The sequence below is a fragment of the Pelodiscus sinensis genome, chromosome 1 (genome assembly GCF_049634645.1).
Source record: "Pelodiscus sinensis isolate JC-2024 chromosome 1, ASM4963464v1, whole genome shotgun sequence".
Classification (NCBI taxonomy): domain Eukaryota; kingdom Metazoa; phylum Chordata; order Testudines; family Trionychidae; genus Pelodiscus; species Pelodiscus sinensis.
The window spans coordinates 216,731,953-216,759,542 of NC_134711.1; the positions used below are offsets into that span (position 1 = coordinate 216,731,953).

General features: G+C 43.4%; 1 protein-coding gene and 1 long non-coding RNA gene across 3 annotated transcripts in view; one reads left to right on the forward strand and one right to left on the reverse strand.

The window, feature by feature from the left end:
* Window positions 1–960, reverse strand: part of TBL1X (transducin beta like 1 X-linked) — a 290,873-nt gene extending 289,913 nt beyond the window's left edge. Inside the window, exon 1 of one of the 2 annotated variants that reach the window (XM_075915224.1) lies at window positions 914–960. The gene's annotated coding sequence lies outside the window, so the exon portion shown is untranslated. Of the gene's footprint in view, window positions 1–667; window positions 848–913 lie in introns of those variants that run through there. The other variant, XM_075915214.1, reaches the window with a different exon arrangement.
* The window catches only part of LOC142823808 (uncharacterized), a 188,377-nt gene that overhangs the window by 117,094 nt on the left and 43,693 nt on the right, over window positions 1–27,590 (forward strand). The window lies entirely within an intron of this gene.

The following is a 27,590-nucleotide window of genomic DNA, read 5'->3' on the forward strand; positions in this document are numbered from 1 at the left end:
CGAAATATTAACCCTGTGGACTCAAGCAAATATATATATATATCTCAAAGATGCATGAACATTGCTCTCCCCCCTGCACACACAGCTTGTCTGAGATTGTGTGTACATAGATATGTTATATTTTCATTAAAGTCTGGGGGCAGTTTAGTTTGCATTGATTATATTACATTATGCATTAGTGTACACTATTATTATTTTGCAAGTTTCGGACTGCTGGAAGTATCTTCGGATTTCAAATCTGAAAATATTTGCAAAAATCTGTTTTTAAAAAGACAATTTGAAATAAATCCAATGTATATTTCCACAATCCTCCAAAGAAATAGATCTGGTAGTAATGTCTAGTTGTTGAACACCAAACCATTCATGTGTTAACCCAATTGGAAACAAACTCCAAAACCAGCTTCTATTTTTCTACCTATTCCAATTTTTAAGTGTTTCCCTCTGTAATATGCCAGACAGCAAGATCCTGATTCTCAGTAATCTGAAATATAACAATCTGATCAAAAGACAATGGGTGTTTTTCAAATTTTAAAATAGCTGGGAACTAAGCAATCAAAAAAGAGAACATAAGCAAAAATAAATACTTATATATCTTACTATAACACATGAGTGAGGTAAAACTAATGTTTTCATAACATTATTAGAGCACATTAAAATATGGACTTACACAGTCTCCATAATTGTGAATCAGCAGAATGGATTTTATTATGTATCAGTTGAAATTCAACACCCCCAAAAATGATGTTTCTTTTGCCTTGAACATGCCCTTCTTATTTTTTCTCTGGATTTGTACAGCTTGATACTGAGATATTACATTCAATCGAGAAAAGAAGGGAGCAATACAAAAACCAATGCAAGTAAATGATGCAACATTGCCCTGCTTACATGTGCTTCCCTTCCCCCAACCTCTTACTGGTGAGAGTGCTGTGTTTTTTCCGCCTGTAGAGTCACATCGTGGTTGATTGATTCTCCTTTCGCCTTGCTCAGTCATTCAGCTTTGGAAAGTAAATAACAAGTTGACATCATTACAGCTCTCTGCATTACTGTGACACATTCCTCTACTACCACACGTTGTCTATTAGCTGCGCAATAAAACCCACTCTTTCAAGACTGGGATTCCAGTGTTTCCTTGCTTGCTCTGGCACAGCACAAAACTTTGTAAACAGAATACTGCTGTGTTTGAAACATAACATGCTTAACTAGTATCAATATTTTAAATTATAAAATAGGGTATATCTATCTCTACATGGATGCAAAACCAGTCTTCTGACTCCCTGAGGTGCAAGGCCATTGTCAATAATATCTAGTTAACACCCTGGCCCTGACCTAAATCTTTATTCTACTCTTGTGAAATTGTCCATAATCAGACAATAAGGCCCTGCAGGTATAGGTGATTGATTGCACTTGTATCAATGTTTCGGTTTTGGTAACGTATTCCACACAAACATGAAAGTCACCCAAATGCATTTTCTTATGGAGTGTCTGCTAAAATATGCTAATCCCTTTGGTGGCAATGTTTATTTTACATTGTAATTGATATTTTTTCATGTGGCCAGTCTCCTTGTTCTTTTGACTTATTTTTACATTACACAGGATGTTATGCTAGATACATCCTATCAGTTTCTGTTGCAGACTAATATAAATGCTCTATTGTTGTTATGGTTATGGTGTCCTGAATAAAAACTACATAAAGATCATCTCCATGAACTAAGAATGTTAAAATGCGGTCAATTGACTAGTCGATAGGCATCTCCACATTCCTCCTTAGAAATGTACAAGAGCCCCAGCTGGGGCTCTTGTACATTTCAAAGGAGGAGTAAGGAACTCCATGTACAGCCCGGGGCCAGCAGGAAGTCCCGCTGACTCCAGGTTGCACTAGGTGTACCTGCTTTGAAATGAACAAGAGTTCCCAGCGGGGGCTTTTGTGCATTGCAAAGCCATGGAACCCAGGGTCAGCGGGGGACTCACAGTCCCCCACCGACCCTGGGCTCCATGCTACGCAGCATGCCGCTAGGAGCCCAGAGTCAGCTGAGTCCACAGCTGATCCCGGGTTCTGGGGAGGCAGCATTTTTAAAGGGGCATCCCGCCACACAGCTGATCCATGGAAGTACCCCTTACCCCGCCCTTTGAAGTACCCCTTAGCTTTGAAGTACCCCTTACCCCGCCCTTTGCTGCCTCTATATTATAGAGGCAGCAAGGGGTGGGGGGAATATTGAATAGTCTACTAGTCAAGAGATTATTGGATAAGCAAATGCTTATCGGATAGTCGACTAGTCTTTAACATCCTTACCATGAACATTAAAAAGGATACTGAAATGACAAGAAAAAGCACACATGCACACCAACAAATTCTGAAACAACAAAGCCTAAATTGAATGCACATCATATTCAACATATAGACATACTAGAAGATTTACTCAGCATTGCTTGGGTCCTTAAGGGCAGGAGTCTGGTGGTGCATGGGGGGTGCAGGAGTCAGGGTTCAGGAAGGATCTCAGAGCAGGGGGTTGGAGATGCAGGAGTCGGGTGGGGATGAGGAGGGGCTCAGGGCAGGGTACTGGAGACATGGGGGGTGCAAGAGCCAGCAGGGGGCTGTGCTGGCTGGGTGGCAACTCCCTGGGGCTGGCTGCAGCATGGGGCATGCTGGCCAGGGGGTGGGCGGGCAACTTATCTCTACCCCTAAACCTCTGTTGCACCCAATGGAGTTACAGCAATCCTGTTCCCCATCTCTGGTCCCTTGCTGCCCCCCCTTTGGCCATTATATAGTATAACTGTCCCTGCTAGCAGCCACGTTCTTTTGCATATTATGAAAAATATCAGCATTCCAGGCACATCCTATTGTCCTGGCACAAGCAATCTTGCTTTAAGTTTTGATAAGAGGAAGCTGCATACCAATTTTTTTATGGTCCTTGCTCTCACCATTTAGGAGGAGATCTTGAACAACTGGACAGACAGACAGACTCACTCACTCACTCACAGACAAACTCTCACAAATATATAGTAGACGGTGCAAAATCATAACTAACACAGACAGATTAGCAAAACAAATCTTCCTATTTTAATGAGCCCCTGCTTGTTATCTTTGGTGTAGTTTTTTAAGAAAATTTATATTAGTAAACCTCTTGAAATCAGTGTTGTTTTGGTCCCATCAAAAGCTAATCTATTGAGCCTAAATGTAAATCAACCATACATAACCTCAGTGACTCAGCTGTCTAATTGTCTAATTGACCTCCTGCACATATGTGTTTAAGGGCCCAGTTCCTACTACATTTAAACTACAGATCCTCAGCAGGGATAAGCTGGGTGTCTCTTACTACATTTAAAATGCAGTGCTGCAGTTGTCCCCAAGTGGTGCAAGCCCAGACTGAACCATGTTTGTTCAGTCCTGGCTCACGCCAGGTTCAGCAGCCCCTAACCACTGCCAGCCCGGGCCACCACAAACAGGGGCTGCTATTGGATCAGCCCTTGTTCACGATGGCCTGGGCTAACTGCAGGCAGAGGCTGCTTCACAGCAGCCTCCCCTATCCCCACTGCCTCTGATAGAAGCAGCAGTGCAGGTGAGAGAGGGGAGCAGGCAGCACTGTGAAGACAGTGCTGGGAGGAACTGGCTTTTAAGCCAGCTCCCCCCAGCACTGGCTCCTTTTCCCCTCCCCCTTTGCTGCCTCTGATTCAGAGGCAGCAAGGGAAGGGGGGAAAGCAAGTAGTGGACTCAACTACTCACTTACATTCCTATTGGAGACCACTTCTTAGGGAGAAACTTAAGTCAAAACCAGACCACAGTCTGGATTGCTTCTCTTGCCTGGCACAGACAGGGTGTATCTACACTGCATCCTTAGTTCAAAATAAGTTATGCAATTTGAGCTACGCAAATTGTGTAGCTTATTTTGAGTGTATTTCAAATAAGCTTATTTCATAATTTACAGCGCTAAATTTCAAAATAAATTGCTAGTCCAAAATGTCCCTTAATCCGCATAGAACAAGCCTTACAAGGATGTTGGAATAGTGCACCCTTTATTTCGAAAGATATTTTGAAATAATGGGTGCGCTGTCAAGACATGGAATAGTTATTTCAGGATATTGAAAGTATCCCGAAATAGCGCTGCAGTGTCGACGTACCCACAGAGTCCTTCTCCTGCTTAGGGTATACCAAAGAAACTGTAAATTCCCACTGTTCAAATTATGTCAGGGCACTTAGTTATAGGTTCAAAACATTTCCTTTGTTGTTGTTTATCCTTCACCATTTTCATCTGTCTATAAGGACAAGGTGTCTGCCATATTGGATGACCTCCTGGTTCACCCCAAGAAGAGGAAAGTGTGTGTGGGGGGGGGGAATCAGTCAGAAAGAGTGGGAAGTCTAGAGGCTTGTTGCTGGGAAATGGAAGATATCAAATAGGCTGGGGTGGAGTCAGTCGAGTTCTGCTGGGACTGGAATCTGTCAGTTGCAGAGCTCCAGGGCTTTTTACCTCAGAGGGTTGAGGGAGAAAGTCCAGCAGAGCTGTGGCTCTGACCAGTCACTGGTTATTTATGTAAGTAGCAGCTCATTTCTAAGGGAGAAAGGAAAGATCTTGTCCATTGTTGGGGATTATAATTTTGAAGGAAACACTCGCAAACACAGTATCTCACTCTGCATAGAAGGACACATGCAGGCAAGACATTGCAAAGGGCTTAGTGTGGGAGATTAGATATGACACCTGACTCTTCATCATCCTCCCCCGGAACAGTACTCCTGGCATCAGAGTGGAGATGGTAGGGGTGTCAGAGGCATCAGAGTTCAGGATACACCAGTCATCTTTTCCTCCAAACCTCTGTGTGAAAGAGTGTAGAACTCTGTTCAGTATTGTCAATCCTTCCCTCCATTCCTTTAATTCCTGCCCCCTATTCCCTAGTTAATAAGAACATAAGAATGGCTATATTGGATCAGACCAAAGGTCCATCTAACCCAGTATCCTATCTGCCAACAGTGGCCAATACCAGATGCCCCAGAGGGAGGAATCACAACAGGTAATCCTCACACGATCCCTCCCCTGTCACCCACTTCCAGAGAAACAGAGGTTAGAGATAACATTCCTACCCATCGTAGCTAATATAGCCATTGGTGAACCTAACCTCCATGAATCTAACTAGCTCTTTTTTGAACCCTGTTAAAGTTCTAGCCTTCACCGCATCCTCTGGCAAGGAGTTCCACAGGTTGACTGTGCACTGAGTGAAGAAAAGCTTCCTTTTGTTTGTTTTAAACCTGCTGCCTATTAATTTCATTTGGTGACCCCTAGTTCTTTTATTGTGGGAATAAGTAAATAACTTTTCCTTATTCACTTTTTCCATACCAGTCATGATTTTATAGACCTTTATCATATCCCCCCTTAGTTTCTTCTTTCCTAAGATGAAAAGTCCAAGTCTTTTTAATCTCTCTTCATCTGGGACATGTTCCAAACCCATAATCATTTTTGTTGCCTTTTCTGAACCTTTTCCAATGCCAATATATCTTTTTTAAGATGAGGCAACCACATCTGTACACTGTATTCAAAAGAATTGTTTGTTTTCAGCAGTGACCTCAGTGATTATTTCTCTCTTTTTGGTTAAGCTCTGATAGATGGCTATCTTGAGGGGCTCTTAGGAGAGTCTGTCATCTCCACTGCAATTTTCTAATAGTAGGGTCCTAAAATTGAAAGCAGGGAAAACTAACAAAACCCAAGTACTTCCCTCCCCACCCTATGAGGGCAGAGAGAGAGAAAGAGAGAGTCCTTGTAATCCAGTCCTTCAAGCAGTCATCCCTTTGTTACCCAGCTTGCCTATAGAATGTAGTATTCTGATCAGGGTAGAGTCTATCTCTAGATACTCCCCTTTTGTAGTTCAATTTTCATAGCTTACAGGCAGTCCCCGACTTACGCGGATCTGACTTATGTCAGATCCGCACTTACAAACGGGGCTTTTCTCGCCCCGGAGCTTGTGGGCGGCGGGACCGCCCAGAGCGCAGTGGTCCCGCCACCGCATCCTCCGGGGCGAGAAAAGCTGCTCCGGGTTTCCCTGGTGTGCTGGGGGGGACTCCCCAGCACAGCAGGGAGACCCGAGCAAAACCGCACAGGCTTTGCTCCTTTGCCTGATTTTTGAAAGTCTTATTGATGGACTCACCACCTGACACTTGATTCTCAGAAGTGCTGAGCACTTGCAACTCTGAAAGGCAAGTAATGGGAACAGTAGGTGCTCAGTACTACTGAAAGACAGGTCTGACGTGTCACCAAAAGCCAAAGCAAAGAATGCTTTTATAAAGCTCTGCTCAGAAGTACAAAACTCCCACACAGGCAGGGAGCTCAGCTGACCAGCAGCGGGTGGGACATTGTCTTGCTAAGCAAGCAGCTAAATGGATCTGCTCTGTGCTTGAAACTGAGCAGCTCCCAGAGCACGGAACAGGCAAGATAAGGGAATAAGTGGCTGGAGGGAGGGAGTAATTAATTAATTGGATGAGGGGGAGGCAGGGAAGGAAGTTTGGAGAGTCCTATCTGCAGAAACTCAGCACTCTTAGGCCTCCTGGAAAGGGAGAAATAAGGGACTGACTGCATGGGGTAGCTGGGTTCTCGTATTGGGGTGAGGTGGAGTTGGGAGGAAGTGAGTTTGTGCTGTGAGGTGTGGATAATTTGTTTGTATATCTGGAAGTTGGGATAGGACCGTGCCTGCTTGTTTGAGAAGCAGGATTTTATCCCAGCTGCCAGCTGGGCTGGGAGAAGCAGATTGCATGGGGGTGCAGGCATCTGTGCTGTGAGGTGGAGGTGGGAGGGAGTTTGTTTGGGGTGTTCTGGCTCACTTGCTGCAGGCCTCTCTGGCTGGCTCATTTGAGGCAGGGGGAAATCAGGCTGCATGGGGTGGGTGTGTGCCAGGACATTTGCATGTTTACATAGGTGTTAATGGCTTAAGGTAAGAAAGAAAAAGATTCTTTTAAGAGAATTTTTTTAGAGAGTTGCACATATCTCAAACTTCAGTCTTAATGATTTTTTTAAAAAATCTGGTGTTACTAATTAATACATGGTATATTGTATTGCCTTAAGGACAGATCTTTGCTATGTGGTAGCATTCTGGCTCTTATGAGTCAGAAATAACAAGTACTAGGTATGATGCTAATTGTTTTCAAGGATGAAACCTTATTTGCAAGCTCTTTGAAACATTTATCTGTCTACAAACCCTGAAGTTATGAGTTAATTTGTTCTGGGGCTGTGTGTGTGTGTGAGTGTTTGTATTGGTGGTGCAAATCCACACATTACCTTAATATTGGTGTTGTACATAAGAAATTTCAACCTGCCCAAAAGAAAATTCAATATACCCAAGGATAGAAAATGCTAGACGAACACTGTTCATTATCCTTGTGTGCTGTTGCTATGCTAAGGGCTCCAAGCAATAGCCTCCCCCACATTGTATTTTCCCATATTCTCTCTCTCCCCAAAGGAAGTGAAATTGCTTTGCATAAATGCTATGAGTCATTTTAAAATATATTCTATTATTTAAAAAAATCTCACAAAAACATTCCACGTTTCTAACTGAATGAACACGCCACACTTAACTTAACAGTGAAAAATAAAATCAAGCCAAAGACCAAGTAGCTATGAAAATGTATAGAATGCTGATCTCATGATGTGAAGCAATTCTCTATTCTGAAGCCAGGACATTTTAGGTCCTAATCCTTGTAATGCTTATACATACATACATACATTTTATATATATATATATATATATATATATATATATATATATATATATATATATATATATATATATATATAAAATATGTAACTTTCCTATCACAAATAGTACCAATGACTTCAATGAGACTACTTGATAAGGTTAAGGACATGCATAAGCATTTGTAGAACTGGGACCTTATTTTTATAGGACCAGGTTATAAACACCTGGCTTTATACCCATTTGTAGTTGCTCACAGGTATAGCCTGTTAACTTCAATGGGACAAATCACTAGTGCAAGATAAGGTTCTTCATGTAGCCCTTCATTCACTGTAGCAGTTTTAATTGAAAAAGGAAACTCTTTTCCTTTTAATTATGAAATCTTTTAGGAATTGAGAGCACCAGCAGCTCTTGTCAGAAAGCTTTGCATTAGATTGAAGAACCCTTACCTAACCCAAGGAGAGCTTATGCAAGTAGTCCCATTGTAGACAATGGCAACACTCACTTGAATAAGTGCTCAACGTGAAGAAGGACAGCTCCACAATCTCTTCCTTTGTTCATTATTATTCCTTGTTATGAAATGGGGGTAGAAGGGGAGGATGACTACAGTTCTTGAAATCAGTGTTTTGGTTATATAAAGCAGACTGGATAAGGCTTCTTTATTATCTTCCAGGCTGTCATTTCATGTCTGAGTTAAATGTGCATATACCAAAGTCTGCTCCTTATTACTCATAAGATGTGGATTATGCCATGATGTTTTGCTCATCCAGATTTTAAAATGTGAAGATCTGTTTTAGTTTCTAGTAGGAGTTTTGATGCTTTTACATTTTAAACAAGGTTACAGGCAGAGGTACATGCTATACTCTTCCTTTCCTTTACCATTACAGTAAAATGTCAGAGTTATGGAAACCTTGGGAATGGAGGTTGTTCATAACTCTAAACAAAACATCATGGTTCGTTAAAAAGTTTACAGCCACACAGTTGAGCAACATGCACAACTCCATACTCTTAGGCAGTGGCTACACTGGCAAGATTTTGTGCAAAAGCAGTTGCTTTTGCGCAAAATCTTGCCACCTGTCTACCCTGGCCGCGAGTATTTGCGCAAGAACACTGACGTTCTAATGTAGGAAATCAGTGCTTCTTGCGCAAATATTCTGATGCTCCCGCTCAGGGATAAACCCTCTTGCTCAAGAAGCCAGTGTAGACAGGCAACGTTAATTTCTTGCGCAAGAAAGCCCGATGGCTAAAATGGCCATTGGAGCTTTCTTACACAAGAGAGCATCTACACTGGCACACATGCTTTTGTGCAAAACACATCTCTTGCGCAAAAGCACATGCCAATGTAGACGCTCTCTTGCGCAAATACTTTAATGCAAAAACTTTTGCATTAAAAGTATTTGTGCAAAAGCATGCCAGTGTAGACACAGCCTTAGGCTCTGTCTACACTACAAGGTTTTTGTGCAAAAGCCCGTGGAGCGTCTACACCTCAAGCGCATTTTTGCACAAGAAAATCTACAGTCAATCGACAGAACAGAGGACTTTTTGCGGTATAGGTATGCCTCCTTCTATGAGGCGTAACTCCTTTTTGCGCTACAGCTCTTGTACAAAAAGGCACATGTGGACACTCCGCAGTGGTTTCTTGTGCAAAAAGAGCACAGGTGCTCTGATGGCCATTCATAGAATGGCCATCAGAGCTTTCTTGCACAAGAGTGTCTAGCTTTGAGGTGTGGATGCGCTTTTGCGCAAGAACTCTTCTTCAAAAGACTTCTTGCGCAAAACGCTGCAATGTAGATGTAGCCTCAGGGAAAGCTTTTTTCACCACTGAAGAGCAGAAACAGAGCCCAAATCGTATCTACTTAACAACAAGAAGCTCTACTCTTAGGCCAGTGGTTCTGTCCTGCTTTGCCTTTTAAACTTCACATAGTTGAAATTGATTAGCCAAATTCTAATTTTCATCAGCACCTGTGCATTTCCCTTGATGTTAATAAGGAACCTGTGAGAAAAGATTTATATCATTTTTATGGTCAATCTTACATATATGTACTGTATTATTAGCAAATATTTAACATTACCACTACTACTATACATACGGTATTTTCTTAATATTGTGCTACTGTTAATTATGTTTAAAGATGTGTCTTACCTTAAAAGGACAAGCTCAGGGTCAAGGAAATTAAATAGCTCTGGTTACTACAGAAGCCATTTTAAGGCCCAGTACTGTTTCCATTTAAATCCAAGGAGTTTTAGCCATTGACTTAAAATAGGAAAAGAAAAGGACTTTTAACAAAGTAAAATCCAACTATCAGTAAAAAAGTGACTATACATTACACAGCAGGGATGAATTTACCTCTTCATGTATGCTTGATTGTATTACAGATCTTTTTGTTGACAAAGAGGGTGCTACGGTCATCATGATCAGAACAGATTGCAAACAGGAGGCTGCCAGACAGCTCACCAACACCAGATTCTACAGGCTTCTCTCTTCTAATCCCACTAAAGAATACCAAAATAAAACTTGAACGTCTGCTCATGAAACTCCCTGCTACAACTCGGGACCAAATATATATAAACACACCTGCAAATCCCCAACCAGGAGCTCTCTATCTGCTACCCAAGGGCCACAAACCTGGAAATCCTGGATGCCTTGGGTGGTCAGTAATGTAGGCAAGGGAAGGCACAACTTTCCCAAACCTGCCTGCGCACCTGACTGCCTAAGGCTGGGGCCACTGCTGGGGAAGGCTAGGGCTGTGGCATGGAAGCTTGGCTCCCCCCGGCCAGTGGGAAAAGCAGCCCAGCTCAGCAGCCTGGCTGCTGGGGAGGGATGGGCCCACGGTGCAGCAGCTGGGCAGCCCAGTTGCTGGGGAAGGATGGGGCCACAGCCTGGCTTCCTCCTGGCTGCCAGGGAAGGCTAGGCTGGGGCTGTATCATGGCAGCCCCAGCTCTCCACGTGGCCAGAATGATCAGGCTGGGAGTGGGAAGTGCTTGGCTCCAGGGGCGGGGACTCAGGAGGAAGGGGCAGGGCCAGAGATTGCTTTCCCCAGCTGGGCTTTCAAATGACACCCATGCTGCGTCTAGACTGACGCTTTTTTCCGGCAAAGCTCTGAGCCAGAAAAAAGTGGCAGCCATTTTTATGCAAATGAAGCAGGGGGATTTAAATCCCCGCTTCATTTGCAATTGCGATGTGTCTAATTTGCATCCCTTTTATGGAAAAGGGATGCAATCTAGACACAGCTGAACTGTATTGACCGTTATACTTACCTACATGCCTATAGCTTCCATCCAAGACACATTTCCCAATCAATTATTTACAGCCTGGCCCTAAGATACAACCAGATTTGCTCCAGTCCCACTTACAGACACAAACACCAACAGGATCTCTATCAGGCATTCTTAAAACTTAAATACCCACCTGAGGAAGTGGAAAAAAACCCAACAGATTGACGGAGTCAGATGAGTACCCAGGCATGAGTTTCTTCAAGAAAGGCCCAACAAACAAAACAACTGAACATCACTAGTTATCATCCACAGACCCCAATTTAAATCCATCCAGCACATCATTAACAATCTACAACCTATCCTGGAAAATGATCTCTTGCTCTCACAGGCCTGGGGGACAGGCCAAACACCCACAGACAACACCCTAACCCCGAAACAAATTCTTTCCAACAACCATGCAGCACACCTCCATCATACTTATCCAGAAACCCTCCCCTTCAGTAAACTCCGGTGCCAATTCTGTCCACACATCTACACAAGCGACATCATAATAGCATCTAACCACATAAGCCACCACATCAGAAGCTCGTACAACTGCACATCCACCAATGTGATCTATGCCATCAAGTGCTAGCAATGCCCCTCTACTATGTATATTGGCCAAACTGGACAGTCTGTATGACAAAGGATTAATGGACATAAATCAGATATTCAAAATGGTAACGCACAGAAAACTATTGGGGAACATTTTAACTTGCTTGGGCTCTCATTAATGGATCTTAAAATGACTATACTCTTACAAAGCAATTTAAAAAACCATCTGGAGAGAGAAACTGTGGAACTTACCTTCATAGGCAAATTTGACATATTTAACCAAGGTTTGAACAAAGACATGAACAGGATGGGCCATTATATTCAACACCCAAATGACATCAAAAGCTAAGTATAAGGCTTTTACAGCCCCCTCTGTTAGCCTAGTTTAACACGACGAGGAGTCCTGTGGCACCTTATAGACTAACTGAAGTGTAGGAGCATAAGCTTTCGTGGGCAAAGACCCACTTCGTCAGACGCATGACGAAGTGGGTCTTTGCCCACGAAAGCTTATGCTCCTACACTTCAGTTAGTCTATAAGGTGCCACAGGACTCCTCGTCGCTTTTGCAGATTCAGACTAACACGGCTACCCCTCTGATAGTTTAACACGGACACTGTAATTGACAAGATTTCTTTTTCCTTACCCTCCCCATCTCCCTTCTTTTTCTGCTATTTTTACTTCTGGACCACTTGATCCTTTTATCTGAAGAAGTGGGTTGTGCCCACGAAAGCTCATGATACTAGCTACATTTTTTATTAGTCTCTAAGGTGCTGCAGGACCATTTGTTGTTTTTTAATTTTTTTCAGTTACAGACTAACATGGCTACTCTTCTGAGAGTGTAATTAGTAATATGTAGGGTGGGTGATTCTCTGTTTCTCCACTGTCTCTTGAGTTTAATTTGATATTCTTCATGTCTTCCTTTTAATGGTCAGTGTTAATCAATGTGACATGAGTATGAAAAAGAGAGATTTTCAGATCTGAGTGCAAGGTGGTGTTTTTTCATATGTATCAAGGAGAACCCTATCCATGTGAAATTGGAGATGGTTTTGAATGTCTACAAAAGTTCAAAGTATCAGGGGGGTAGCCGTGTTAGTCTGAATCTGCAAAAGCGGTGAGGAGTCCTGTGGCACCTTATAGACTAACTGAAGTGTTGGAGCATAAGCTTTCGTGGGCAAAGACCCACTTCGTCAGATGCATGCATCTAACGAAGTGGGTCTTTGCCCACAAAAGCTTATGCTCCAACACTTCAGTTAGTCTATAAGGTGCCAAAGGACTCCTCGCCGCTTTTACAAAAGTTCAAAGTGGGCATTGATTTTTGAATGTTTGCTTTAATTTATATATTTGAAACAAAAATAAAGGAAGATTATAGGAGATAAGGGAATTCTGATGTACTTCTTAGCCATCTTTCTTGAATGTCTCCCCAGTGTGTGTCTGCTACTTTGGCTAGACAATTCCAGAACCTTCCAAAACAACAAGACCTGTTAGTTCGAAGCCAAAATTATCATTACCTCTGCATGTTGTCATGACATATTTGTGATTGGCGGTATGTTCACAAGCTGCAGTTACTTAATAGTTCCCTATGCATAAATGTGTTTTGTTTTAATACTGAAGAGGAGTAATATTAAGGAGATGCATGTGTTTCCATAAGTTCTTGCTTACGGTGTTCTATAACAAATACAGCGTTAAAGTGAGAGTGCTAATTGTGAGTCTATGAAAATGGCAGAGGTTTCATTTAAATTGAATTATAATTAAACATTCTTTGCTTAAGGACACAAAGAAAGCATTTCATAGATTTATGAATGATCCATGCACTGGTCTGAGCCTGGAGGGATGCCAAGCTACCTCACAACATGGCATACCGACCAGTTAGTAGGCCTATAGAGCTGGCCACTACGGTCTATGGGGCTCCAGCCTAGAAGTGGGCTAAACAGCAGTCTGGGTGCCCTGGCCCTAGTTCAGGGTGGGCAGTATAGAGCTCAGGGACTCAGGCCAATGTTCTGGCCAAGCTGTAGTCAGTCTGCCCTGGTAATAGGGTCAGTGGGTCCTGGCAACACTCTACCCAGTTGACCTCTATTTCCTTAGCCAGCAATGGGTTGGTTACCCCGGGCTGCTTCCCAGTTACCCCTGGGGGGCCTACCTGGCTTAGCCTCTGTTCCTTGGGGTTTGCTGGAGATGACGGCACTGGCAGAGTGTTCATTGGCTCTGGCTTGGGGTCAAGCAGCAGTCTAGGTGGCCCTGACCAGTCTTTTGGGCCCGGCAATGGCCCTGGCAACCCTTGCCAGTTCCCCTATCTTGGGCAGTGTGGTTGTGCCTTCCCCCTCAAGAGCTTAGGCAGAACATCTGGCTTCCTCTGTGGCTGGGCACTAGAGCTTTTAGCTCCTGTTTTTATACTTCTGGCCCCACCTTCCTGTAGGTGGGGCTGGGTTGCCCTAGCCTTGCCCACCAGAGGGTCTTAGAGAGTCCCACACTTTCCAGGTCAGAGGGAGGCCAAGCTGCCTCACTACAATCCAATTAAATTATGGGGGTTATTTTGAATAGAATTCCTGATTTTAAAGTTATTATACTTAGATCATATAAAACCCTTGCAACAGGATTAACTTTTTTAGTCCATGAAGAGACTTTTTTTAAAATTTTGTCTATAAACCTACAATTCTGGTTTTGATACATATTTATTTAACTGTCAGACAGGCAAGACTTTATAAAGCATAACCAAGATATGAGGAAAGTTCAAAGTATACATGAATATGCCAAAATGTAACTGAAATCATGTATGGATATTTGGAATATGACCTTTCTCAACTATATATTTGAGAGATTTTGTCTGTCTCTGCATCTGTGTGTGAGTCTGTTCGTTCAAGAACTCCTCCGCAACTCTAAAAGCTAGGACCACCAAATTTGGTATGGAGCTTCCTCTTATCATAATTTAAAGCAAGTTCAGGGTTTGGATGGGCCAGGACACTAGGATGTGTGTAGAATGCAGTTTTGTCTCATCAAATGGAAAGAGAAGGCTGTGACAGCAGGGATAGTTATACTCCAGAATGATCACAGGAGGGCAGCAAGCACGGGAGACCATTATACTTGACAGTAACTACAGGCAGGCAGCTAGTAAGCACATCTCCACCTCTCCAACAGTCCTAGAGAGCCACAGAGCAGCTGCCAGCAGGCCCACATGGCCCCAGTTGGCCCCACCCTGCCTCCCCAACAGCCCCAGATATCTGCAACACAATTATTATCCAGGCAGCATGGCCCCTGTTACTCCGTCCTGACTTAGCCTGCGGACCAGCCAGCAGCCAGCTAGCGTGATTTCTGATGCCCCAGCCTACCCTGGAGACCAATCACTGGCTGCCTCAACCCCCAGGTCCCTCCACACCCCCTCCTCTGAGCCTCTCCACACGTCCCAACCCCCTGCTCTGGCTCCTGCACTCCCACATTCCCTCCACCACTTGTCCTGAAGGACCTGGGCAAGCCCAGGTAAATCTTCTAGAAACAGACAAAATCAACAGGCAGGTGAAAAGGACTGGCCGGGGACCCCCACACCCCAATCCAGGACTGCCCCAACCCTGTGCTTCCCACCTCTAGGCGGCCCTTTAGACAGTTGGGGAGGGGCAAAGCTCTCCCACTAGTTCATGATAGAGGGATGATGCTGGCTGTTCCACTTTATCGGGGGAGCAGGTGAAAATATAGTTTGCTGCATTCCTCACTCTGACTTGGGATTGCAGGGTGCAGATGAACCTCAATCTGCGCCATCTGGGGAACATAAAACCTTCCCCCTACTGTGCCCATTGGAGCTGCAGTGGCCATGGAGATGCGTTTCTCACTTGGCCCCAAGCTGCTGTGGTGAGAGAGGGCTGGGGTTGTCCTCTCTCCCTGGGGCAGCCTGCACACTGAACCCCTCATCCCCAGCCCCATGCCAGAGCAATTATTTAAATTAAACATGCACATTTTCATGTTATTTAATTAATTGAGTTAAGGAGCTGAGCAATGCTGGGTAAATCTTCTAGTTAGTTTACATATAACTATTACCATGTCTGTAAAATAGAACAGGATGCAAAAACCTTGAGCACTGTTGAAAATACAAAATGTTTAGACTAAGTCTAACATAAAACATGCTTCAACTTCCTTTTCATATACCAGTAAAAGCACAAAAGATAAACCAACAAAAATGCAGCCATATGTTTAAAATGTTGCCTCTTAGGTTGCTAATATTTAATAGGATGAACACCCCACACATTTCTCATAAGAAGCGTGATACTGGCAAAACTACCCTTTTAAATAAAAACAACACAGTATTCAATATAGGCACTAAATATGTAATTATTAAAGTGATTAAAAAGTGATTAAAATTATAGCAAGTAAAAACAAATTCCTACACTTCCTAATAAGTAAAAATAAATATCAAGTAAAATAAATTCCTACGCTACACAGTAGCGGAGAATAAAAATTCCAGTGCCTTTAATGGGAGAGAGACCAAGCACAAGGTTTTTAAATATTTTAGCAACTTTTAATGGTTTGTATTCTACTAGTGAGTGTTTATTTCTGTAACAGCACTAGCCCTTAGTAGCCCAAAAGATCTTTTACTCAGTTCTTAAACCTAGCTGCTAACTGGAACCATTAGGAGCCCATTGCATGTTTTGAATTGGAATTTCCAATTGTTTTTTCACACTATTCACTGAAGAGGACACAGGTTGTGAGATCAATGCTGTATTTAGTTGAGTTGCGGTTATGTTTTTGTATTCTGTGTGAAACACCTTTATGTTTCTATGGAACCTGACATCTGCAGAGGCCGGCAGCAATTGTGCTCCCTGCTGACTATTGCAGACATACACTGTGTGCTTTTTCCATTGATACTTGATTTTAGAGTGAGACAAGAACAAGCTCACACCTAAAGACCATTCTGACTGAAAAGTGCTTAAGATATTGAAAAAATTGATCTCATCTGTAAACAACTGCACAATTTTTACAACATTGGTAAGGAAGATGGTTAGAAAAAAATATGTGCTATTGGATGGAGCGCCCTGTTCTAGAAAACGGAGGGCCCCATTCTATGGCTTTTACTCATACAGTAAAACCTAAGAGTGCATCTACACTGCACCATTATTTCGAGATAAGCCGCGTTATTTCGAAATGACAATGTGAGCATCTACACAGCCATTCCATTATTTTGAAATAAATTTGAAATAATGGATGGCTTATTCCGAAATCTGTAAACCTCATTCTATGAGGAATAACGCCTATTCTGAAATATCTATTTTAAAATAAGGCATGTGTAGATGCTCCATTGCTGCTATTTTGAAGTAGCCCTGCACCAGGGCCATTCTAAGTTATTCCTCCTTAGTGCCTCCTGGGGGTCTAAATCAAAATAGCACATCTACATTAGGGAAGCCTGCCTCAGACTAATTTTGAGGCTTCCCTGCAATGTAGACGTGCTATTTTGAAATAAGCTATTTTGGAATAAATATTCTGGCATAGTTTATTTCGAAATAGCCATGCAGTGTAGATGTACCCTCAGAGTTATGAATGCCAGAGTTGTGAACTAACTGGACAACCTCACACCTCGTTTGGAACCGGAGTGTGCAATCAGGCAGCAGCAGAGACAAAAAAAAAAAAAAATCTACAAAACCAGGGTGAAATTTTCATTTTACAGGTCTGGGTCATATCGCACTCTCTCCTTGGGAAAGGGGTCAGGGCAGGAGGTGGGGGAGGGCTACGATCGGACATGACTTGTAATAAACTTAAGTGTGTAATGGAGTGCAGGTAGGGAAGGGCAGGGGTTGGTCATGTGGGTGATAAAGGAGTCAGGGCAAGTGGTTGTGGGTGGGGGAGCTCAGGGAGGGGAGTGCAGCCACCATACTGCCCAGCTGTCAGTTCCCTCTGGTAGTGGTACCTGACTGGCCCAGTCACAGGATCATCAGGGCTGGCCGGGCCAGAGGGGACCATATTGCTTGGCCTCCTGAGCACCAAAGCTAGAGACTGGGAATGCTGTGGCCACTCAGCCCATAGTGCCAGCAACATCCAGAACTCCACTCTCAGCTGGCCAGTCTCTTACCAGGGTGATGCAACTGGGTGCACCAGCATACGTTCACCCTTGCACAGAATAAAAACACTCCAATGCAATATAGTGCTGTGTTAAAAATAAAATGATAAAAAATAGAGGGAAAGCAGAATTCTTCTTGATAGTAAAGTTTCAAAGCTGTATTAATTCAATGTTCAGTTGTGAAGTTTTGAAAGAATAACTGTAAGGGTGTGTTCAATTTCAAAAATATCAGGACTACAAACAACCTCTATTCCTGAGGTTTTCGTAACTCAGGTTCAACTGTCTGGAGAACTCAGTTGATGCAAATAGACTAATGTGCAGACAGCACTGATTCTCTAGTGTATTTTAACAGTTCAAAATAGAAATACTCTATTGTTTCAGGTGCATTGCAGCATTTGTATTGGTTAGCTGTATAAAATCAGGAATAAGGGATCTTTTGGAAAAGGCTTTATTTTCCGAAAGATCCTGTCTAGACTGGCGCTTTTCTCCGGCAAAGCCCCGAGCCGGAAAAAAGTGGCAGCCATGTTTATACAAATGAAGCAGGGGATATTTAAATCCCCCGCTTCATTTGCAATTCCGACTTGTCTCATCTGCATCCCTTTTCTGGAAAAGGGGTGCAGTGTAGACACAGCCATGGAGAAACTGTAGACGGTCCAGAGAAGAGCAACAAAAAAGATTAAAGGTCTAGAAAACATGACCTATGAGGGAAGACTGAAAGAACTGAGCTTGTTTAGTTTAGAAAAGAGAAGACTATTAAAAGAGGGGATGGATTGCACCCTCAGCAGGTTTACGGATGACACTAAGCTAGGGGGAGAGGTAGATATATTGGAAGGCATGGATAGGGTACAGAGTGACGTAGACAGATTAGAGGATTGAGCCATAAGAAATCTGATGAGGTTAAACAGAGTCCTGCACTTGGGACAGAAGAATCCCAAGCATTGTTACAGGCTGGGGACTAACTGGCTAGGTAGCAGTTCATCAGAAAAGGACCTGGGGATTACAGTGGATGAGAAGCTAGATATGAATCTACAGTGTGCCCTTGTAGCCAAGATGGCTAATGGCATAATAGGGTGCATTAGAAGGAGCATTGCCAGTAGATCTAGAGAAGTGATTATTCCTTTTTATTCTGCACCGGTGAGGCCACATCTAGAGTACTGCATCCAGTTTTGGGCTCCCCTTCCCCCCACCTCAGAAAGGATGTAGACACATTGGAAACGGTCCAATGGAGGGCAACCAAAATGTTTAGGGGGCTGGAGCACATAACCTACAAGGAGAGGTTGAGGGATTTGGGCTTATTTAGTCTGCAGAAGAGAAGAGTGACGGGCAGGTTGATAGCAGTCTTCAACTTCCTGAACAGAGGTTCCAAAGAGGATGGAGAGAGGCTATTCTCAGTGGTGACAAATGGCAGAACAAAGGGCAATGGTCTCAAGTTACAGTGGGGGAGGTCGAGGTTGGATATTAGGAAAAATTATTTCACCAGGAAGATGGTGATGTCCTGAAATGGGTTACCTAGGGAGGTGATGGAATTTCCATCCCTAGAGGTTTTTAAGACTTGGCTTGACAAAGCCCTGGCTGGGATGATTTAGTTGGGATTGGCCCTGCTTTGGGCAGGGGGCTGGACTCGATGACCTCCTGAGGTCTCTTCCAGCCCTAGGATTCTATGATTCTAGAATAGCCAACCGTCTGTCTAGAACAGTCACTTGGACTGTGGGGATGCATCTACACTGCATCGTAGGTCAAAATACGATGTGCAATTTGAGCTACACAAATTATATATCTTATTTCAATCTTATTTTGAAATAGCTTATTTCAAAATTTGGCACTGTCTACACAGTACCTATTTCAAAATAAATCGCTATTCTAAAACATCCCTTACTCCTTGTGGAATGAGGTTTATAGCGATGTCAGAATAGCAAGCCCATTATATTTCAAAATAACAGGCATACTCAAAAGACGTGGAATAGCTATTTTGGGGCACTGCAGTGTAGACGTAGCCTAGAGAGCCAGGTTAAATTTCTTGATCTAAATCAAGCAGTGTACCCTAGATGCTGCTGGACTAGACTCCTGCTCTAAGGTGGGTCTTACTTTATTTGGTCTGATCTGAAATTCCATCCTGAACCTCAAAAACTCATGGGTTTCCACACCCACAATTCCATTTCAACAAATCACTTCTGAAAGAAACAAATCACTTCAAAAAGAAACAAAACAAAACAAAAAACCCCAAAGAGAACTGTTCTTGAAATTTTAAAAAAGCTAGCCCACAGTAAATGAGATGCAAACTTGAGAAGGGAAGTTAGATATGGCAGATATCATCCAAGGAATCCTGGTAGGTAATCTCTCATTTGCATTTTCTTCATCTAGAATTTTGTATTCCTTGCAGTGAACATGACCACTGTGTATGAATGGCAGAGGCCATTATTTCTAAAATGGCTTGCTAATAGTTGATAAGTGCTGTCACTGAAAAATAGAGTCACTTGGAAAATGCTTATGATAAGTAACTCCAAAATTAGCAGCCTCTCAGAGTACATTCCTATAAGCCATCTACAAAACAGCTAGCTGTCTTGGGTTCATTTTACTTGTACCTGACAAAATATCAACTGCACTGAACCACATCAATGAGTAGCACTCAATGTAGTTAATAAATTACTTGAAAATTATTTCAGGAATTTGGTTGTGTTAATGAAGTGTTTCTCCCCTCTCATGTGCACACATGGGCAATCTGGCATTTCCAAGTTAAACACAATGAAAAAGATCTTACTTATCCTCTCACTAGTACTGTTTTTTCAAAAATCACGTACACCTGCTCTTTGTAATTGAGCGTGCACTTAAATAAATAAATAAATAAATAAACAAATAACTCCTACCCCCTAAAAAAAACCCTGGAGCTACCCCAATAGCTACTAGGTCTTTGGGTGAAGTTCTGGCTTCATTAAAGTTAGTGGCAAAACTCCCCTTAACTTCAACAATGGGGGTAATTTGCCAATAATGTTGTTTTCATTTTTGTTTGTTATAAGTAATGAGGTATGTGTGCTTTAGAAATGACCAGGATTCCATTCTGCCTATGAAATCATTTAAAATAATAGACCAGTTTAATGGATGAGGTCACTAAAGTTCTATCACCAGAGTTGTTCAAAGGTACATTGTCCAGAATTTGCAAGGGCAGATTTTTCTCTCAAATGCTTGCACACGTATAACAGCTGGCAGTAGTGTGTCTCCCCCATATTGGTTTCACACTTATGGAAATATTTGACTTCAGCAAAATTATTGTTAATTTTACCAGTGAAACAGAGACCAGGATCTGGCAGTGTGCAAACTTCTCTGTGGGGATACTAACCTGCTGGTCCCACCTCTTCCACTCAAGACTTTGCCCTCCTCCCCCCAAAATAGGAGGAACCCCATCCTGCTCCACCCCCTACCAGGCTGACTCCCCTCCCCCCAGCGCTGGGCTGAGCCATCAGCCTGGCTCCAGCACCTGGTGGAGCTGCCTCACTTCCCTGCCAGACCCTCCCACCCATACTGGCTTGTTGTGTCTCTACTTACTTCCCTGCCCCTGAGAAGGAGGGATGTGGTGCAAAACAGGAACCTCCCAGGAAAGAAGTGTGCAGTAGAGAACTTACCACATGGCAGGCAGTAGCAGGCAGTGAGGGCCTTGGAGAAGGGGCAGTGACACCATGGCCCAGGTGTCCGGCAGCAGGCTGGTGGCAGCTGTGCCAGGGAAAACTTAGCTTTCCCTGGCCTACGTTACCTACTGCCCATGCCAGTAAGATAATGGTAAACTGCGCTATTCATGTGGAAAATTAGTGCTGATACATTAGTAGTGGGTTCCCAGCGGGATAGTTCCAGCCTGAATTTATTATTTGATTAAATTCTGATGTGCTCCCTTTGAGTTTGTGCTTGAATATGCATAGAACAGATGTAGCAATGTTTTGGCAATGGCTACATAGTAATAAGAGCCAATTTGAAGACAAGGTCAGGACCCCAACTCTGCTACTGTTGTTACATGTGACCAATTATGCATTTACCTTCTCATTCTAATTCTGCTTTTTTTTAATAAAACATAATCCCTTTATTTGCAGCTTTAACAAGTCACAGCCTAAAAATATCCCATATTGACCATCAGTTTTCAAACAAATTAATTCAGTATACAACCTAAAATATGTGACATCTTGGGTACGTCTAGACTGCATCTGTTTGTCGGAAAAAGCTATGCAAAATGTGCTCTGCATTTTGCATAGCTGTTTCTGATAATATTGTCGGAAGAGACTTTTCTGACATTTGGCTCATCTATACTGGGCCAAATGTTGGAAAAACCCCATCTCTCTAAAGACCCCTTCTTCCTTGTAGAATGAGGAATACAGGGGTTTCCAAAAGAGTGCATTTAATCCTGAACCCCCCCTCGCCCCACAGTCTAGCCATACCCCTTCAGAAGTATGCTCTCTACTTATCACAGAATCATAGAAATGAGGTTTGGAAGAGATCTCAGGTGGTTATCTAGTGCTCAAAGCAGGACCAACCCCAACTTTGATAATCATGCAGAAAGTTACCCACTCAAGCAATTCATATAAATATATATATATATATATATATATATATATATATATATATATATATATATATATATATATAAACCTCTTAGGAACTTCTAGAAGATCTCCTAGCCATAGCCCATCCTAACTTTCTAATATCTCCTCTGTCCTTCTGTCAGTCCCTGTCTCATGCTCTTTCCTACTAAAATGTTCTCCCTCTGGCTGAGTCTACATGTAAAAAGTCAAGTCAACAAACTTATATCAATCTGGTGTGAAAAATTCCCACCCCTGAGCATTATAGTTATGCCAGCCCAGGTTCTGGTTTCAATGCCACTAGGTCAGCAGAAGCATTCTTCTATCAGCCTCGCTACCACTCAGAGATGTGGATTAAAATCTTTCTACCACGATGGGAAACATCTGTACATCAGTTCTCCAGCACAGTGTGGTAGCACCTCAGCTGTTCTGCTGTGGTGTTCAGAGGGTAAAGATAACCTTAGTCTTCAGTATCCATTTGGTAACCCACCAAATACCAGCATACACTCAGTCAGTGTAATAAAGAATTCTTTGTCCATGGTGTAAAATCATTTATTTTTTGCTTATATGCAAAAATTCCTAAGTATTTCAGCTGCTTGTGTTGTGCTACACCATATCTTTTAGGTGCTTATAGTTTGCCCAGCGTAACATGATTCTGAGGAAAATGTTGAAATACATTAGCTTCTAGACCTTATAGGATTTAGCCTTAGTTGGTCCCAATAACTATTCAGAGATATAGCTAAAGTGAACAGGTATTTTACTAGCACTGACAAGAAAGGGAAAGGTTGAAAATATTGTAGGGACAATGGACTATACAGATACAACTGTCCCTTATGGAACAGTCCACTAGAGGATTAAGACTCTTTAGACCCAGGGCTCGTCTACACTGGCCCCTTTTCCGAAAGGGGCATGTTAATTTCACAGGTCGTAATAGGGAAATCTGCGGGGGATTTAAATATCCCCGCGGCATTTAAATAAAAATGTCCGCCGCTTTTTTCCGGCTTTTAGAAAAGCCGGAAAAGAGCGTCTACACTGGCTCCGATCCTCCGGAAAAAAAGCCCTTTTCCGGAGGATCTTATTCCTACTTCAAAGTACTTTGAATTAACCAGCAACCCTCATTCCCCATGAGTGCCGAATAACAAAGCTTTCAGGCTGTGTCTACACTGGCATGATCTTGCGCCAGAAGTATGCAAATGAGGCTACACGTGGAATATCGCCAAGCCTCATTTGCATATCTAATAAGCTGCCATTTTTGCGGAAGAGGCTCTTGCACCAGATGGAGCTATCTACACTGCCCCTTCTTGAGCAAGAAAAACCCTCTTGCGCAATGCTGTTACGGCATTGCGCAGGTATAACCCCAGAGTACCACACAGATCTGAACCTGACTGCAACATCAGACAAGAGTATCCTGCTGCAGCCTTCTGTCCACATGTTTCCCAACTTGCCCTACTGGTTTTTCTTCACATTCGGCTTCCCTGATGCTTCTAGCTTGCGATATAGCTGCTGCTTCCCCACTTATGAGGTTAATTCCTACATCAGGGGTTTCCATAGAGTTTCAGCCCCCTCCCTTTACTGATAACGGAAAGGGGAGGAAAGGGGCACCATCAGAGTGGTAATTTCCTGCTTAGCAGGTTCATCATGAATTTCTTAGTCTAGAATGCAAAAAGTGAATTTTTGTTTGTTAGAAGTCAATTATTGTACTTGTATTCATTATTTCAAATACATTTATGGGTGAGGTAGTACATATACATACCATGACAAACTTTCCACATAATTATAAACATTTATCCTATCCCCCATCCATCCACCCAAGGTAATATTTTCTTAAAGGGAAGGCAATAACTACAGTCAAAAACCTAGAAAACAGTTTTTATTAGCTCAGAATCATTAACTTATCTTTTCTATCTATGTTCTTATCTCCTAACTGCATTTAGATTTCTGAAACCCTATGGCCCAATTAAAATCTGTAAATAGACATGGGTTCCTTTGAAAGTTACTTCCATTTGTGCTGTGCAAAAACACCCAACAAAAAACCAAAAAACCCAACTTCCTCTGTTGCAATTTTAATAAAGCCATTGCTTTGTAGTTGAAATATTTCTTGCACTTTCTTTTGATCCTAATGTGACTTCTGGTAGTGTTTGCAGTAGAGTAATGCAATTGGCTAGCCTCCTGTCTGTCTGCTCAGAGCCCCTCCTCCTTAGTTCCAAGTTGACCAAACATGCTAGTGTAACCTACATACATACTGGGTGTGGTGTACTGTGCTATCTTGTGGCACCAAGATCACTTACAAAGAGAATAATGACCTTGCTCTACAGCCTTAGCTGAGCGGCAGCTGGCTTTTAGGTCAAGCAGTAGAGATTCATGCACTAAGGTCAAGAGGTCCCAGATTCAGTTCTGCCTGTTGGCATTACATTAGTACTCAGTTTTACTAGCATTTTCATATGCTGATTATGTACATGATGTAACAAGTATAACCCTTCTGACAGGAAGGCCTGGTAGCAACCAGGGCTTGGTTCAATATCTAGGGGTCCATCTCACACAGAACCGGCTCGAGCCCCCACCCAGTAACCTGAGAAATTCACACACCCCTGGGTGCCTCTGAGAGGCACTGCCTCCCCGCTCTCAAGCACTGAGTCTGAGTGTAGGAAAGAAACATTTAATGAAACACAGAGAGAAGTCATACGGCATTAACTTGGGAAAATACCACAGAGTTCATAGCCCAAACATGAGCTAAGCCCCCCGCACCCCAGCCAAGCATCACCCAAAGTCCCAGAGTCTGACACCCCAAAAATCTCTGTCCCTGGTCAGTGCCGCCCAGAGTCCAAAAGTTCACCTGCAGGGTTTTACCTCCCAACCTGGGTAGAAATGGGGGCAGGAGGATAGATAGGGGCACCTTATGTGGTCCGAGGCCAACAGCCCCACCTCTCCATAGGGTTTTGCTGCAGTCTTTAACGCGAGCCACTCTGCCATGCTCCACCAGCTGCCTCGTCCCACTCCACTGGACACTCCGTTGGTTGCCTGCCGCCGCTCCTACAAACTGCGCCGTGCCAGTGGTCGCCTGCCACCGCTCCTTACCTGCTGCCGCTCCTCACCTGCCGCCGCTCCCACCAGCCACTCTGCTGGCCGCTGCTGCTTCGCTGGCTGCAATGGGTCTGGCTCCCAGCCAAACCAGTGATTTCAGCACCTAGGCTACGTCTACATTGGCATGATCTTGTGCAAGAACTCTTTTGCGGAAGAGTTCTTGTGCAAAAACTCTTGCAGAAGAGAGTGTCTACACTGGCATGTGCGTTTGCGCAAGAGATGTGCTTTTGCACAAGAGCATCCATGCCAGTGTAGATGCTCTCTTACTCAAGAAAGCTCTGATGGCCATTTTAACCATAGGGATTTCTTGCACAAGAAATTCATGCTGCCTCTCTACACTGGCCTCTTGCGCAAGAACAGTTGCGCAAGAGGGCTTATTCCTGAGAGGGAGCATCAGAGTTCTTGCACAAGAAGCACTGATTTCATACATTAGAACGTCAGTGTACTTGCGCAAGAACTCGCGGCCAGTGTTGACGGGCAGCAAGTTTTTGCGCAAAAGCGGCCACTTTTATGCAAGATCACGCCAATGTAGACACAGGCTTAGGCTACTAGGCTGTATCTAGACTGACATGATTTTCCAGAAATGCTTTTAACGGAAAAGTTTTCCATTAAAAGCATTTTCGGAAAAGAGCATCTAGATTGGCACGGATGCTTTTCTGCAAAAGCACTTTTTGCGGAAAAGCGTCCGTGCCAATCTAGACGTGCTTTTCTGCAAAAAAGCCCCGATCGCCATTTTCGCAATCCGGGCTTTTTTGCGGAAAACAAATCTGAGCTGTCTACACTGGCCATTTTGCGCAAAAGTTTTGCGCAAAAGGACTTTTGCCCGAAGGGGAGCAGCATAGTATTTCCGCAAGAAGCACTGATTTCGTACAGTAGGAAGTCAGTGCTTTTGCGGAAATTCAAGCGGCCAGTATAGACAGCTGGCAAGTTTTTCCGGAAAAGTGGCTGATTTTCTGGAAAAACTGGCCAGTCTAGACACAGCCCTAATGTGTGAAATCAGTGCTTCTTGCGCAAGAACTATGATGCTCCCGCTCAGGAATAAGCCCTCTTGCGCAACTGTTCTTGCTCAAGAGGCCAGTGTAGACAGGCAACATGAATTTCTTGTGCAAGAAACCCCGATGGCTAAAATGGCCATCGGAGCTTTCCTGCCCAAGAGAGCATCTACACTAGCATGGATGCTCTTGTGCAAAAGCACATCTCTTGCGCAAAAGCACATGCCAGTGTAGACACTGTCGTGCGCAAATACTTTAACGCAAAAATTCTTGCGTTAAAAGTATTTGCGCAAAATCTTGCCAACGTAGATGTAGCCACCACCTAGACTGGCAAATGATTCCAGCTTCCCCTGGACTAGCAAAAAGATTCCTCATGGAGTCTGCTTTAGGTCTGTCCTTAAAACAAAGGGGGGGGGGGGGGAAGAGAAGGGGAGGGGCAGTTTGGACCAGACTTATAGCTCACACCTGGCAAGTGTGAAGCAGGTTGACTCAAGTCCTTTAACCCTTCCCCCCAGCTCAGTTCACTCAACTCTGGAAGGGGGAAGGCTTGTTCCTCGGAGACCTCTTACAATGATGGTGTCTCTCCTGCAAGCACTGGTGGCATGTTTTACAGTTCCCACATTTAGGGGTAGCATGATTTGTGATCAACACAACAGCTCCAAATTATTTACAATACACCACATTCCATTCCAACGCTGATCCTCCATCAGCCCTGGCTGAATTGGATTTACATAACCACATCCCGGATTCCCTCCCCTTCCTGGCATGAGCTGTATTTACACATCAACAGTTAACGTTTAGCTCTGCAAGATAATTAACTAATTGTAGTGGGCACACTCACCCCAGAGCAGCTCTCTCCTTTTAGCTGGCTGATAGCAAGCAGCAGTTCAGCCCCTGCTTACACAAGTATTGAAGTCAGTGGAAGTCCTTCCACTGATTTCAGTGGGAGATGGTCCAAACCTTGGCAAGCTATGAGGGGAAGATAATTAGTCACAATCAATTAGTCCCTTACTCCATGAGTAGTCCCAGTACCATTCGTGTCCAATTGTGTGTTAATCAAATACTATCCTAGACAGAGAGTTGACTTTCAGGTGTGAGTAAAAGGCAAGATGCAGCTGTTCTACTCCAGCAGGACTTCTTGAAAGATACTGTCACTCAGGCACCCATCTGTATCACAGTTCCTCCGTGGCTGCTGTTTGCCCGGACGAGAGGGGAGTATACTATCTTGGGCCATAACAAGATACAGCATACTCTCCTTCAATGTGAGGCCAGTGAATATTGCAGGTTGATACAAAAGGAAAACACAGTCCTAGTAACACCAACTCATCCCCGTCCATCCTAGCCCATCCCTTTGCTTACTCCTATTTCACTTGCTAATATGAGCACCTGACACCCAGCTCCTGCTTTCCTCCTAGCCTTCTCCCCCCAGGGGTTCATGATGTGGGTA